This window comes from Artibeus jamaicensis, unplaced genomic scaffold, assembly GCF_021234435.1.
Source record: "Artibeus jamaicensis isolate MK-2021 breed Jamaican fruit bat unplaced genomic scaffold, CSHL_Jam_final scaffold_3307, whole genome shotgun sequence".
NCBI classification, from domain to species: domain Eukaryota; kingdom Metazoa; phylum Chordata; class Mammalia; order Chiroptera; family Phyllostomidae; genus Artibeus; species Artibeus jamaicensis.
Genome location: NW_026522040.1, coordinates 4,071,781 through 4,086,372, shown reverse-complemented (window position 1 = coordinate 4,086,372; position 14,592 = coordinate 4,071,781). Strand labels below are relative to the sequence as shown.

The 14,592-nt window shown below is 53.8% G+C and overlaps 1 protein-coding gene across 2 annotated transcripts in view; it reads right to left on the bottom strand.

Annotated features, from left to right (window-relative positions):
• PLXNA4 (plexin A4) overlaps positions 1–14,592 on the bottom strand; it is a 440,676-nt gene that overhangs the window by 401,023 nt on the left and 25,061 nt on the right. Inside the window, exon 1 of one of the 2 annotated variants that reach the window (XM_037165822.2) lies at positions 3,573–4,508. The exons of the other annotated variant lie outside the window; for it this stretch is intronic. The gene's annotated coding sequence lies outside the window, so the exon portion shown is untranslated. Of the gene's footprint in view, positions 1–3,572; positions 4,509–14,592 lie in introns of those variants that run through there. 2 annotated transcript variants of the gene reach the window in all.

The following is a 14,592-nucleotide window of genomic DNA, read 5'->3' as shown; positions in this document are numbered from 1 at the left end:
CTCTGCACCGACCAGGCATTGCTCCACAGAGCCTGCAGGGCAATTATCCTCATCATGTGCATCTCCCAAACAGCCGTTTGATTTATTAGCGAGACGTCTTTTTCAAACGCCACTGTTAAATATAAATAACACTTAATCATCCAGCTGTCGTTAAATTCATGTTATATTGATTTCTCGGAGTGCCACAAATTTGAGGGCGAATGGGCTGGCGGATGTGCACACAAAGCCAAGCAGTGGATTAGCAAGCGATAGGGAGGGGGAAGGAAGGGGGGTCGAGGAAGGGACCGGAGCCCTGATCAACTGCCCCAGGGTCCGAACCAGTGTCACATGTGGTAGCCCTGGACACAAATGAGGAGAGGAGAGGAAAGGAGAGAAGAGTCTAAGAATTAATGACACAGCTGTTGCACGGGCGAATCACAGCCTGAATCACGGGAGGCTGTCTGTATTGCTGCCGCCCTACCACCGCCCATCACAGAGCTACTCCAACAGGTCTCCGAGGTGGCAGTATCCACCTAGTGCCTTCCCTGGGCGAGGATGGGGAGAAGCCGCTAAGAAATGCCTCCTAGCTGCCTAGGAGGAGAGAGATTGGCTGCAATTGCTTTGCATCAAAGCCTGGTGATAACTAGGAGCTAAGAACAGTTAATCACCCCGCCCCCTTAGCTCTCTCCCCACTTCAGGACCGCTGCCTCCCTAGAAAGGCCCGCTGAATTCCCAGCAGCCCTCATGGTGATTGAAAAGACGGAGAGGCCAAGAGTAGGCAGAATCTGCCATGCAGATTTCCCTGTCTGCGGGGAGCGGCAGGCAGTGGAGAAGTGCCCTCCGAGAAGGAGAAAGGAAGCAAGCTGGCAGCCTCCAATCCCTCCGGAAATGTTCGCGGAGGGTCGGTGGGCATCCAGCATGAAGTCCTGGGAGGGCAGAGGCCGGCCTGGAGTGAGCGCCGGATTGAGCAAGAAGGAACAGTGCATGAAAGACCCACGCACGTGCCCACAGCACAGCTGCCTAGAGCACAGCTCAGCGGGAGCAAGGGTCTGTCCAAAGGAAGCTTTCGTGGTTGGGGTTTTCTAGTGCACCTGCTTTCCGAGTGAGAGGACCCCAGAGAACTTCAAAGGAAGGCCCCAGAGGAGTGATGGGGAGGGACAGTGACTAGGTGACAGGCTGCAGGGCTGGGCTGGAGAGCCAGGAAAAAAAATTGGATGAGGTATACCCAGCTTCACACAGATGTTAATTAATGCCTGCTTTGTCCTAGAAACCAAATAGGCACCTCAGACTAAGTGTGGAGAGTGTGGGGATTTTTTGAACCCGTGTTTAAAAACCTTTAGCTTATAACCAGCATGACGACTGCTGGCTTCACGTTGAAATGACGGATCCTGAGGCTGCAAACACACGAGAAGGGAAGGAGACTGGAGAGGGCAGCAGAGAAAGGAGCAGACATGCGGAAGAGGCACAGGCATTTCGGGAAGCTCTGTACTCCCTCTTCCTGCCCCTTCAAGGTCCCGGGAGGGAATGTTTACCTGGGAGCCACCCACTGCGGCTGGAGTTCACTATTTCCGCTGCAAACCATGTGCTGTTCTACACATCCACAGGGCCTCCCTGTCCACGTTCTCAAGGGGCATGTGTGTGCAAGGACGTCCCAGGCCTTCCACAGCCCGGAAGACAGAGGTGGGTCCCACGGCCACACATGGCTGCAGGGGCTGACAGCAGACAGCCAGGCTCTTGAGGACAACTGTGTATATATATCTGGGTGTATGTGGACGCACACCCACCATTCTTAAAAAGAAAATAATGCTCCTTCCCCCTACTGGGTCCTCCCCATTGTGACAGCTTTGCTTTATTCCATCTACCCTTTTCAATCAATCAAAGGGCAGCTCACACAGCAGCACACCAACGGAATACAATCTCCCTCCCGGGGCGTCTGCTCTTCTCCTCCCAGGCCTAGCTAGAGACCTTTGCAGCCGCTAGAAAAAAGTTTGAAAATAGCAGAGACAGGGGTGCAGAGAGAGCCCTTCATCTCAGCACCCACCTCTGGAATTTCCAGAATCAACCAAATCCTGTGCCCAGCAGCAAGGCCCCCTCGTTCCACGGGATGTCAGTTCCTTTCCCCTGATGTTCTGGAAGACTGTCACCATAGTATTTTCCCCACTAGTGGGTTTGTAGGACCCTCGGAACATATGATCTCGCGCAGCGGGACAAGCTTATTCCATTTCTTTCCAGCTTGACCGAGGAGGAACCCCAATAAGCGACAGCCACAGAAACATGGGACCTTGCTATATTTGTTTGACTCCAAAATAATATTTTATTTGGATATCACTTTCTTCTTCCTACAACAACTGATCCTGAGTGAACTGTTCTTTGACCCCCGAATGAAAACTGAAAAAGCCCCTTTTCAAGCCCCAACCACCTCCTGCCTCCTCCACAAAAAAAAAAAAAAGTTTGAAAATAAACAGTCCGTGAAACTCCAGCCAGGAAGAAAAGGTAAGGAAAAGCTTCCAGGACATAGGACCTGGAACCACAGGCTTCTGGAGAGCGCTTCTCTGCTGCCAGGAGCAGCCTGGCTCTGGGGGATGCCTTGCCTCCTGGTAGGGTGGGCACTGCTGAGGTCCGCATGAGCGAGGGGATCCTCCCCTTTTCTTCCTCCACTACGCCCTCGTGGATCCTCCTCACTTCTAGATCTTTTCCTCAGACACACACCTCAAAAGGCATGTGACAGGTATGTTAACCAGAGGCAGGGCTGATACTTTCCAGCACCGTACAGAGCAAGGGTAGGGAGGTGAAAAGGAGACAGACCCAAGTCCTGTGTCCTTAAAGCCCTGTCGCCTTGGTGTTGCCCAGGGACTAAAGATGTGAGCAGGTCATACCTTTCATGGAATGTGTGGCCCCCAACACCCCCCCTTCATCAGCAGCACACACATCCCCAAGCGATGCTTCAGTCCGAAAACCTGCGCATTCCCGGGAAGCAGGGCCACGCTTCAGAAAAGCGATTGTGCTGCCTCTTACTGGGGAAACGCAGTCTGTCTCACATGCACCGCCCTACGGAACTGCAGCCCCCTCCGCCTGGGTGGCGTCCTCCGGGCGCGCTGGGCCGCTAGCTCTTCAAACCTGAGTATCTGTCGGTCTGGAGACCGTTCAAACCCCAAGGCGTTCAAAGGCCACGGAACACAGATTACACTGGGAGGGTCCCCAAGACCTCCCATGACTTCTTCCGTTTTGAAAACCAGATAAGGATGCAAGAGGCTGAGAAATGAAAAAATCACTCCCTCAGCCTGCCGGAGTGGGAGGGAGAGGCAGGCACACACAGAATCCCGGCCTGAAAGTCCGGGAGCAGAGAAGTCTGCGGCTGGGAGCGTCAGAGAATGCACACAGGAAACACCTGCCCTGGCCGCGCACACCTACGCGGGTGTCCAGGTGCGGTGTGGGCAGGTGCCCGTGCGCGGTGTGTGCCCGTGTGTGTTTGTGTGTGCGCGTGTGTGCGCGCGAGCGTGCAGCGTGCTGGCTCCAGGGACGCCCGGGACTCCAGGACCGAGCCGGGTACCTCCGCCGCTGTGCCCCCGCCGCCCGCCGGGCCGGCTCCTTACCTGAAAGCGCCGCTCCTGCCTCCTTCAGCGGGAGCGCCGCATTGACACTGCAGATGGTGCCGGTGCCGCTGCCTCTCGCCCTCTTCCGAACGTGTGCGTGTGCGCGCGTGTGGCTGCCTCCTCCGGCCCCAGCCCCGAACGCGAATACTCCACCGAGGCACAGGGAACCCGGGAGGACGCGAGGAAAACGGAGGGCGAAATCAGAGCCTGCGGGGCTTGACAGCTCCTCTTGCAGCGTCCAAGGTGGGCGGAATGTCCAACAAAAAGGTCGGAAATTGTGGATCGATTTCAAGCACCCTTTTCTTCCACCCAATCCCGGAGCCTGAGCAGCAGTACCGGCTCTGGGGGGCTGCGGTGGCGACTCGGGGCTGCCCCCCTTCGTCCCCACCCCCGAGGGCCGAATGTCCTTGATGCCAAGCGGGCACGGCGGCGTCACTCCGCGCCGCCCATGCTCGCCGGGTCGGGCCGCTGCCCGGGCGCGGCAAGTGCGCAGGGGACCCGCCGGGGAGCGCTCTCGGAGCCTCTGCGCGCCTCCCTGGGCAGCGGAGGCCGCCCCCCGGCAGCCCACGAGCACCGCTGCTGCCCACGCCCCCGCCGGGGGATTGGCCGGGCAGTGCCGAGGGGCCGGGGCTAGGGGGCCGCGGGAGCCGCCGACTGCTCCCCGGGGAGGCGCGGGGCTGCAGTGGTGGCGGCAGTGGCGGCTGACGCTGCGGCGGCGGAGAGCGCGGCCGCGGACCGAGCCGGGCCTCCTGGGCGCGCCCCCGGCCCCCCGGGCGGGCTGCTCGCAAAGTTTGCAGGGGGCAGGGAGCGGGGCCGCCGCTGGCTCGGCCGCCGCCGGGGCTCTTGGGCTGCCTGCTGCCGCCGCGGCTCGCTGCTGCTGTGCATTGAAGCCCGGCCAAGCGCTGCAAAAACTCCAGCTGCCTGGCGCTCTCTGGGTCCTCCTCTCCTCCCTCCCGCCCTCCCTGCTTCCCTGCCTCCCTCCCTCGCCTCGCCTCCTCCCCTCCCCGCAGCCCGCCGCCGCTCCCTCTCTGGCTCGCTCTGGCTGGCTGGGAGCTCGCGGCTGACAACTAGACGGACCGAGAGCGGCCGGCAGAGGGGGCAGGGGGCGACTCCCCGGCACTGCGCTCGCCGCCGCCGGGCGGGCCAGCGCTCCCTAGCACAGACATTTGCGGACACCGGTCTGTCCCTTCAGGCCTCAAGGAGCGACCCTGCCAGTGGCAATATGGAGCAGAGAAGGGCACATCCACAGTGACACGGGCTCAGGGCGCGCACTCGGAACTAGGCACATACAGCCTCCTGGCACTGGCCGGCCGAGGCACCTGCAAGGGTTCAGAGCTGACACAGGCTCACACACCCATTCTCGATCGGAGCCCGGCCCCAGCACCCCACCAAACGCACCCCCACACCCTGCCGCCATGGCACCCAGGGACGGAAGGCCTGGGTGAGGGAGCTCCAACGGCCAAGTGCCCTAGACCTTGCCTCCCTATCCTGAATTATCTAGTCACGTTTACATGAAGAGGCTAATCTGGCTCCTCTCAACTTGGAAACCCTAGATTCTACACCACAGCAAAAACAGACGTTAGGAACATCGAACACCGGGGCAGTTTTGAAAGTCCAGAGTCAAGATGACAAGCTGCTGGCAGGCAGGTGACATGTGCCAGGATGGGACGTGGGCACCGCTGCCTGTGAGACTCCCACCCAGATCCTTCTGGGGTTGTGCCTCACCCATGGAGAAGCCTAAGAGCTTCCCATCCTTACGTACCCAACTCTATGCAGCCCCCCTTTGCCCCACCCCACCGGTCCCAGGGAACGGGCACCATCAGTTGTGCCCACTAAGTACCTCCTCGAGTTGGGCAGCAACCTCAGACGACCCTCTAAAGGAGCCCCTGGTTTCCGGCCCCTGCCTCACCTCTCCAACTTTCCTCTTTCGCACACCCAGCAACTTCCTGCCGGTTACCGCTCCTCCCACCCAAACATCTCAGAATCTTCCTTTCAGTGGAAATGACTGACAAGAGCATAAATTCCCACACCTTCCTGTAGGGGTTATGTTTTCACAGAAATCAGAGTTGTAAACTGGGGAGACATTAAGACAAGCTGTGAGCTGACCGGCTCTCTAAAAGTCAAGGTAGGCAGCGCCCACAGGTCAGGCAGGGCCCACCCAGACAGGGCCTCGCCGAAGGTCTGCTCCCAAGAGGTGGGTGCTTTGGTGAGAAGGAGATGCACCAGGCCAGAGGAAGGAGGAAGGCAGACGTTCGGGTGTCTGGCAAAAGAGTTTTCCAGGAGACAGAGTGGAGCCCTTTTGGCCTCTGCTGCTCCGCTGAGCATTGCACGGCCCAGAAAGCAGCAAAGAGTTATCTTATTAGCCTGTGTTAATACATTGATCTGGTCCCTCTCTTCTCAGAAACCCTGGATCCCAGGCCCTAGATGAGACAGACAATATCAGGTTAATTTCGGAAGTCCAGAGAAACACAGAACAGAAATGCCTCAAGGCTGCAGTATATTGGACCTCCATCCAGGCCAAAGGAGCCCAGGGACAAACGTCTCTCTGGGCAGGACTGAGACTAGGGTGAGACAAGTGAGGGTTCCCAGGGTGCAAAATTCAAGGTCATCACACTCAGGGTCCCATAAGGCCATCACCCTGAGCCCAGCCCTGCTTCGAAGTATCTTTCTAAAGCTGCTGCATGGAGGCCATCCAGGCCTTTCCCAGAGGTGACAGCCCAGATGACACCATGGAAAACCCTAATGGGTCACTTAGGGAAAATGGTTCAATAAGAGCCGGGTGGAGGCGGGGTTGGGGGAAACCTTTCAGGCCACTTGGCTTTCAAGGTATGCCATAAAAATGCCAAAAGGGAGGTGTAAGTGAGAAAACAGCTCTGCTTCCATTTTCAGCCATTGCAGCCTGTGTGTTTAACACAGCTTGATTTTCCCCCTCGTAGCCTGTATGTGGACCTGCACGCACATGTGTGTGTCTGACTAGAGCTGGTGAGCCGTTTTCTGATGGATGGATGGACGGAAAGTCAAAGACTTTTTTTTTTTTAATTTAGAGGTGGCAAATACAATGTATTTATTATTCGTTATCTCCTGCCTAGTGTGTGGTGTCATTTATTTTCATTCAGAGAAAGGAATGCCATGTGGTGCCTGAAGAGTAATAACAGGGCCCAATGACAGAGAAGAAATGAGGCAAAAAGCTGGCCCAACAATGAATGTGAAGGTGAGTGCCCCGGCTGGCAGGGTCTTCTGTCAATAACGGGGCCATGTGGCCAACTGCCTTTTCCTTCCTTTCCCTTCCCCTTCCACTTAGTAACACAAGAGAAAGGTGGGCTGTAGGGGCAGTTACAAAGTCATTGTAAGGGAGAGCAGGCAGCGTCAAATTGGCAACACCGTGGGACCTAATTTTCTTTTCATTATCGTTGTGTTTTGTTTGGTTTGGTTTTCAATCCAAGCCCCGTGGACTTTTCTCTCAGTGCCGGCCAGTGGGAGGGGTGGGGTGAGAGGAGTCCGTCTGGACGGTCTGGACGTTGGAAGACCAGGTCCTAGTCCCACCCACCAGCTCTGTAATTTTGGGCGGGTCACACCTTCTCAGTGACACTGTCTTCTCACCTGACCCATTTACCTCTGAGAGCTCCCATGACAATGAAAAGGAGAGGCTGTCTATTCACGCGCTTGGAAACTCTAATCTAAGGTAAGTGCAATGCACACGTAAAGCATTACCTCTGCTTTTCAGAACCACACTTTTTTTTCCACACACTTTTTTTTTAAGGGCACAATACAATGCGGGTGGGAAGGTCCCCCATGTGTCACCTCCTCTATGAAAGACATTGGGAAAGGCAGGCTGGTAAGCAGGTCCAAGTGGGATTCTGCATTAGGTACAAACCTGTCTGGCTCTCTCACCTCCCCCACCTGTGGTCTGGGGCAACAAGAGACACAGCGCTCTCATGCGGACAGGGGGTCTGTAAGTCGCCCCCTGCACCGCCAGCCCAGAGAGGAACCCTGGTAGGCCATTGCCGAGCCCCATGGCCACTTGAGGGAGAAACTCACTGGCATACCATTTTGTGAAGCCCAAGTTCCAATGAGGCTGTTTTGTGGCAATTTGGTGTGGTTTATTGAGGGGTTTGAGGAGAAAGGTATTGGCTCATCTCTCAGGACTGAATAAAAGGGCCAGATTTAACGGGAGAGAGGAGAACAGATCCTTAAGTTTCCCTACACTTAGCTACCACCATTTTATTAGCCTAGGAACAGAACTGCTAGTTAAATTGATAAAAGCCAGATTTGTTCGTTAAATAAATCACCAGAGCCTGGTGGTGCTATGGAGACCCCCCCCCCCCCAATCCAAGAGCTGGCCCCCACCACTGGGTTTTATACAGAGCCCAGCGCCGTGGATGAAAAACCACAGGCAGTCAACAGCTTAAAAACCTAAATTGTGGCGCCACCTGCAGGAGAGTAGAAATATCAACATTATCCCAGCTCAGCTGAGACGCAGGAAGAGCCCTGGGCGCTGACAGAGGGCTGGATGCGGAGGCCAGGGTTGCAGACAGAGAGGAAGGCCCCAAATCCCCCGTGACCCGGCTTGTTCTGTGGGACCACATTTCCACCGCACACTCCCTCAACCTTCCATGCGCAGCCTCCTTGAAAGGTGACCTTTCGAGGTACCAACAGCTGCTCTCAAGGTGCTCAGCCCATTGAAACAAACTGATCCTTTCTTCCGTTTTCTCAGGGGGTTAAGTGAGCTTCCAACCCAAGGGTGAGAGAAATGACCACCTTTTAGGAGGGCGGGGATGGAGCATCACCACTGTTCTTAATTGTACCTTGAACTTGGTGGCTGGGCCCTGGTAGTAGACCTGACCTGGCCCAGGTTTCTCCAGCCTGTGTGTCCTAGCAAGGATGCCAGGACATCAACCTCTGAATTTCTGCTGCCTCTCCTGCTCCTGCAAGACTTGGCCTCCACTGACAAGCCCGTCTCTGTCTGCTCCTGCTCTGTCAGAGACCTCCAGTGGTGGCCGTGCTTAGGAACACAGCGGATCCCGTTATTCTCCATGGGTCTTGTCATGGAAGTCCACCGCCCTCACGCTGTTTGATAAAAGGATATCTCTGCCTCTCCTCCACCCAGCCCACCCTGCTGCTTCACTGCGATGTCCTGAGCTACACCACAGGGCTAGTGCCATGGCGGGGGGAGGGGGGTGCTTCTGTGGGCCGGAAGGCAGCTCTCACCGTCCCATGGTCCTAGGCTTACTCCCAGTCCTCCCAAGCCCCTTTCTCCACCACCCCGACTCCAGAATTCTCCCTTCTCTCCCAGCCAACAAACCTGTCCTTTCAAATGGAGGAACCAGAAGTCAGAAGCTGCAGTGGGGAGGGGGTTCAGGAAGGGAGGGGTTGTGACCTAACTCTATTGGCCAGAAACAGCTGAGTCCCAGTTCTGGCCAGTCTCATATCTTGCTACAAGGAAATGTAAGCCCTTCAGTGTGACCCTTCTTGGGGGTTCAGTCCCAGGAGACGTGAGGTCCCACAGCATGCATGAATTCCAAGAACCAGATGGAGTTCATGGCTCCTGCTTGAAGGCTTCATCTTGCCTCGGCCTAGTTTCACTTTCCAAGGAGCTTAGGTGGGTCACTTGGCCCCTCTGACTGGGGCACTAATTGCACAGAGGCCCCAAGCGGCCTGCCTTGTACAGAAGTTGGGTTTGTGCGGCCGGGTGGAACTTGCTCGTCTGGTAACTCACATTCCTCAGATGGCTGCCATGTGGTCTGAGGATCCTCTTCTAAATGGCTGTAGCCAGCCCCCAAAACGGCCCCACCGATCCCCACCAACTGACATGCATGCCTTCATGCAATCCCCTCCCACACGGAACCAGAGCTGCTGTGGGTGGCCGAGAAGAAACAGTGCAGAAGTGGCAGTGTGTGAGCCCTAAGGCTGGATCGTAAATGACTCTGCAGCTTCCAGCCCGGTCTCCCGGATCACTGTCTCTGGGAGAAGCAAGCTGTGTGTGGTGAGGACCCTCACGTGGCCTGTGGAAGGGAACTGAGGCTGAGGCTTCCTGCCAACCGTGCGGTCGCATGAGGAAGCCCCCTCAGAAGGGGCTCCAGCTAAGTCTTCCAACTGAGGTCCCAGACATCCTGGGGCAGAGACGAGGTGTTGTTTTATACCAGTTATTTGGAGGCAGTATGCAGGAAGAAATAACGAATCCAGTGACTTACGTTCATTCCCCTGACCTTGCCCTTGGTAGCCTCTTACTCATTATTTGAGCTCACTTGGCTTCAGCATAAGAAGCATAGAGTGGGGGCATGATTAGTGCACAATACTGGTCCTACTGGGCAGGACTGGGCCCAGTACGGCCCTGCCGGGAACTCTTAGAGCTTCTGGGTTAAGCCTCTTAGCGCATCTCCACATGTTCAGGGAGAACGAGGAAGCCCATTCAGGGGGCTGGAAAGGATCAGCGCACAGAACGCTCAGGCCCAGCACTCACTCTCAGCTGGGTGGAGTCCGAGCCAGGGTGTCAGCCTCAGGAACATCCAGCAGGGAAGCGGGCAGCAGTGCTGGACCCCGGTCACCTCAATGAGCTGTCTGTCCCATGCCTTTCACAGGGACCCTCTTGGAAGTCAGAGTGAGTGGAGTCCAATGAGAACCACTCCATATGGTGGAGAAAATGTTCCCTGACCCTGACCCTGACCTTCACTGCACTGCAGGGCAGGAGGGAAGTCCAACACCTCTTCTTGTTGATAGAAGGTACAGCAGGAAGTGGCTAGAGGCTGACAGGGCAGTCTCCCCTCCAACAGTGCCCCAGGGAGACTGCCTCACATCACCCTCTCTGGGCTGCAGGAACCCCCTCAGCCCTCAGGAGCTTCTGGAGAAAGTAGTGCCTGGGAGTCCTCAGCGGGACCACGGCGAATGCAGCGGTGGGAAGAAAAGAGGCAGGAGAAAGCAAACGAGGAGGAAGAGGAAGACGTGAAGGAGTTGCCTGCACTGAATCAAAGTAGAAAGAGAGCCACAGACTGTGCCGCAGGGAGTTTGCAGAGACCACGGGAAGGTCCAAGGGGACCTCTTCCCCCCTTCATGTCCTTTGCAGGAGGCTGCGGCCTGGCCTCTTTCTCCTGGCCCCGTTCTCCTTCACCTGTTGTCAAAGGACTTCTTCCCAAGGCTCTGCTCTGACAGCAGGCTTTGCAGATGCCGGGTGTCCCTCTGGAGTCCCCTCACAGCCCCAAGGCCACGTGATGTGTGGTAGCTTAAGGGCTGGAGAGAGCCAGTGTGCAGGACTCTCCCCAGCTCTGCACTCGGCGACCCATGCTGATGAACCGGCCTCGGTGGAAGTATGTACAGCATGGAAGTCAGCACACACTACAAACCAGGGCTGATATTTTTGCGGACATTTACCAGCACACCACCAGGCTGGGCCAACTGCGGGCCAGGATGAGGCAGTGCAGCCCGGATCCAGCCTGCTTAGCTGCTCTGCTGATTGTTCGTGGGCATCCAGAAAATACAGCGCCCACATCGGTCCCTCAAATTACATGCGCTACCAGCTGTTTTTCCCAAGTCCAGTGTTTAAGGAGCACTGACCCTCACTTTCAGACGCTAGAATCAGGAAGGAAAAGGATTTCCTTTTCCTGCCGGGCAAACTGAGGCACAGGAGGCCGCAGGGACATATCTCAGGTCACACAGGAATCCGAAATGCAAATCTGTTAACATCTGTCATTTACTCCCTCCACCTCCAACTTAAGATGACTACCCTGGCAAAAACCCTGTTTTCACTCCCTCGAAGCACTGCTGTTAAAATTACGGTTCACCCATACCGCAGAACGTAGGGTAGATCTTACACAAATGAGCGAAATCTATGTAATCTGGGCTCTGCAAAAAAAAACAAAAAAAAAACAACGAAGTGCATAACCATATATTTGTGTATATATTTGCATATTTTAATATAGAGAACAGTGCGTGCGTAGCTCTACAGGCTTATATACACACAGAACATTTTGGAGGCATACAGAAAAAACTTCCCACCGGCAACCTCGGAGTGGGAGCCAAGGTGATATAGATTTCACTGTTTTATTGTATATCCTTTGTTCTTTTTGACATTTTACCATGTGCAAGTATTACGTGCTCTATTTTTTTAAGTTAGCTAAAAAAGAAGCAAAAAAACGCTGCTGCTAAAAGCATCATTGTCGTATCATTAGAGCTCTACTCTCTCTGTTCTCGAATCCAGCCAACCACTCCTCCGCCCCATCTGTATCACGTTCGAGCTTGCCTTTGTTCCAGTTCCCAACTCCCCGCTCCATCCTGCTCCTCTGTGCGGGCTGCTGCGGAGGTAACACAGCAGACTGTCTGCCCGGCGGACGGGCAAGCACCCAGAGAATGAGTCCCCATCTCTCATTTCCTACACCAGCCAGTGTGCTCCTTGGCCTGAACACTTGTTTGGCACTGACCAATGACAGGAAGCTTCCTCCAAGGATGACCCAGAACATGCTTTTCATGCTATAGCAAGAGTTGAATTTTAGATCAACTCAAAGGCAATATTCTTCTGCGCTGGGGTCAGTAAACTCAGGGACACTAACACTCACAGGTGGTTCAGGCTGCGAGTATAACAATGCTAAGAAACAGATAGGAGGGGTGAACATTCCGTTTTAGCTCTAAATGTCACCAGGAACTCTGTAGGGAGAGGTGAGAAAAGACTAGAGACAGGTCAAGGCCGTACCAGTTTTGCAAAAAGTGAAAATAATCTAAGTCCTGAAAATACACAAGAGTTCGGCCCAGATAGCGACCACTGGTTCAGTAAAAGGTAGACGTGTAATTATTTAGAATACGGTGATCACTATAACGAGCCTGGGATCACCAAGAACAGACCCGGCCAGGCTGTCCAGTTTCCTTAACACAAGGCAGTGAGGCTTTCTGATCGAGGAAGCGTGAGAGCATTGGAACCTCCTCAAGGCTTTTGACAGACTCTTTACCAAACTCTTTGGAGAGCCTGCGCGGTGTGGGCTGGATGGATGGACTGGCCTTATGGCTGAACTGCAGAGGCGTTTACTGATGAATCAAGGACAACCTGGAGGAGAGTTTTCTTAGGACAAACATCAGAGCTCTGCTCTCAAACCAATGCTGTTCAACAGATTTTTTTTTTCTCATAACTTGGATTAAGATGGAGGAGAAATTTGTCTATGAGTGTAATGAAAGAAAAACATTAAATATAGGTATTTGCAATCCTCTTCCTTTCTAAGGAAAAGAAATCTCTGCTTAGTATTGAGCTGCGTGTGTGTGTGTGTGTGTGTGTGTGTGTGTGTGTGAATAAGTCATTTTGGCGTTGACCTGAAGCTCATAATGAGAAATGAACAGTGTGAGAGAAGCTAAACTGACCATATTTGAAATGCATGAAACTCTCCAGAAAGAAAAAGGGTTTGGTCATGGGGAGAAGGACGGAGCAGCAGTGAGGAGCGGGGTGAGCTGCCAGGTGGAGGGATGGCTGAGAGGGACGTGAAAATCAATCACAGAAAAAGATGTTTTAGGGGCATCTTTCAGATTGTATGACGTCATGCCTTGTTCTGACACCTCCTTGGGAGACCATCAGCGCACAACTTTGTAACTTTTCAGGGCTTTAAAAAGGTTGATTTGGCACTTCTTTTGAAAATATCGCCAAGTCGTGATGGATCTTAAGGCGGAATCAAGGAGCCCCTGTTGTATTCAGGCTACAAGTGAGTGATCAAAGCTTAGCAACATGGAATCTACTATCTGTATTCAAAAGTAATTTGCGTGTGCCGAAACTATGGGGAAATTTTAACAGAATGAAGTGTCATATGGATATGAAGTGTGTATGGGTATAGAGAACACGTCTGCAATAGGATGACAGAGATGTGGCCACATTTTCTTAACAAAGTACAAGCTGAGGTTGGCAGCAGGCTCCCGATGTGAACCAACGGTGAGATGCTGCTGAAGCCAATGGGAGCACAGGGTCTATTAAGAGAGAACAGAGTCCCAGAGAAAGGCCTGACAGCCGCCCTGCTCTACCTTGGACCGCTGCACCCGGCCTGGACCACGGGACGCAGTTCCAGGGCCCACGCTTTAAGACAGATGTGACCACATTCAAGAAGGAGTGGCCAAGCTCAAAGGAGACTTAAAACCCTGTTATATTTGGAACCATCAAAGGAGCTGGTGATGCCCAGCATTGAGGAACTAAGACTCAAGGGACTGCAATGCCTCTGATACCTGAAGAACTGTCGGGGGAAGAGTCACTGCATTAACTGTATATTGGACATGCTGAGAGATTTCAAGATACTGAAGTAGGATCAATGAATAGAGCTTATCTAATGTGAAGATAGCAGGGCCCAACATACAGAATATTTTTCTAACGGGGCTCTCTAAAGACAGAGTACTTTTCCTCAGGGTTATGAGTTCTCCATCACTTGATGTGTTCAGGTAGGAACTAAGTGGTACTTGGGTGAAGAACGGAGTTCAGATGAAATAACCTCTGACCTCTCTGCGGGTCTGAAGTATTAGTTGTTTTGTGTTTTGCTTTGACTTGGAAAGTGGTATGGAATTCAGCTGGACTGCTGTGGGGGTTGTATCTAGGGAAGATAAACAATGTCTCAGCCAAGACCATCGGCAAAGAGAGAAGTCCATGATGAAGTAAGAAATATCATGGAGCCAAAGGTTGAAGAGAAGGGAACAAGCAGGCCCAGAGCTGAATTAATCTCCGCCTCTTCCCTGCTTGGTGTGTACCGTCCTGGCCCAGGACATGCCTGTTCGGGATCATTTTTCTTATCATTCACCCACCAGACGCTCATAAAATCCAGGGTTCTGAATTTTTTATTTCCTCTGTTTTTTTAACGTTTCCCCTTTTCCTTTCTTCCCCAAGTCCTCTTCCATCTTTCTTTTTGTGGGTCCAGCTCGCTTTTGTCTTTCTTTCTGCTGGGCATCCTCTTCCTATGCCAGAGGTCATCCTTGTCATCCATCTATCTGTTCCTACCACTTTAGCCTCAGAAGCTTTGTCTCACCATTAAGGGCTTGAAAACCAGACCAGGACTCCCAGTATCTCACAGAGGGC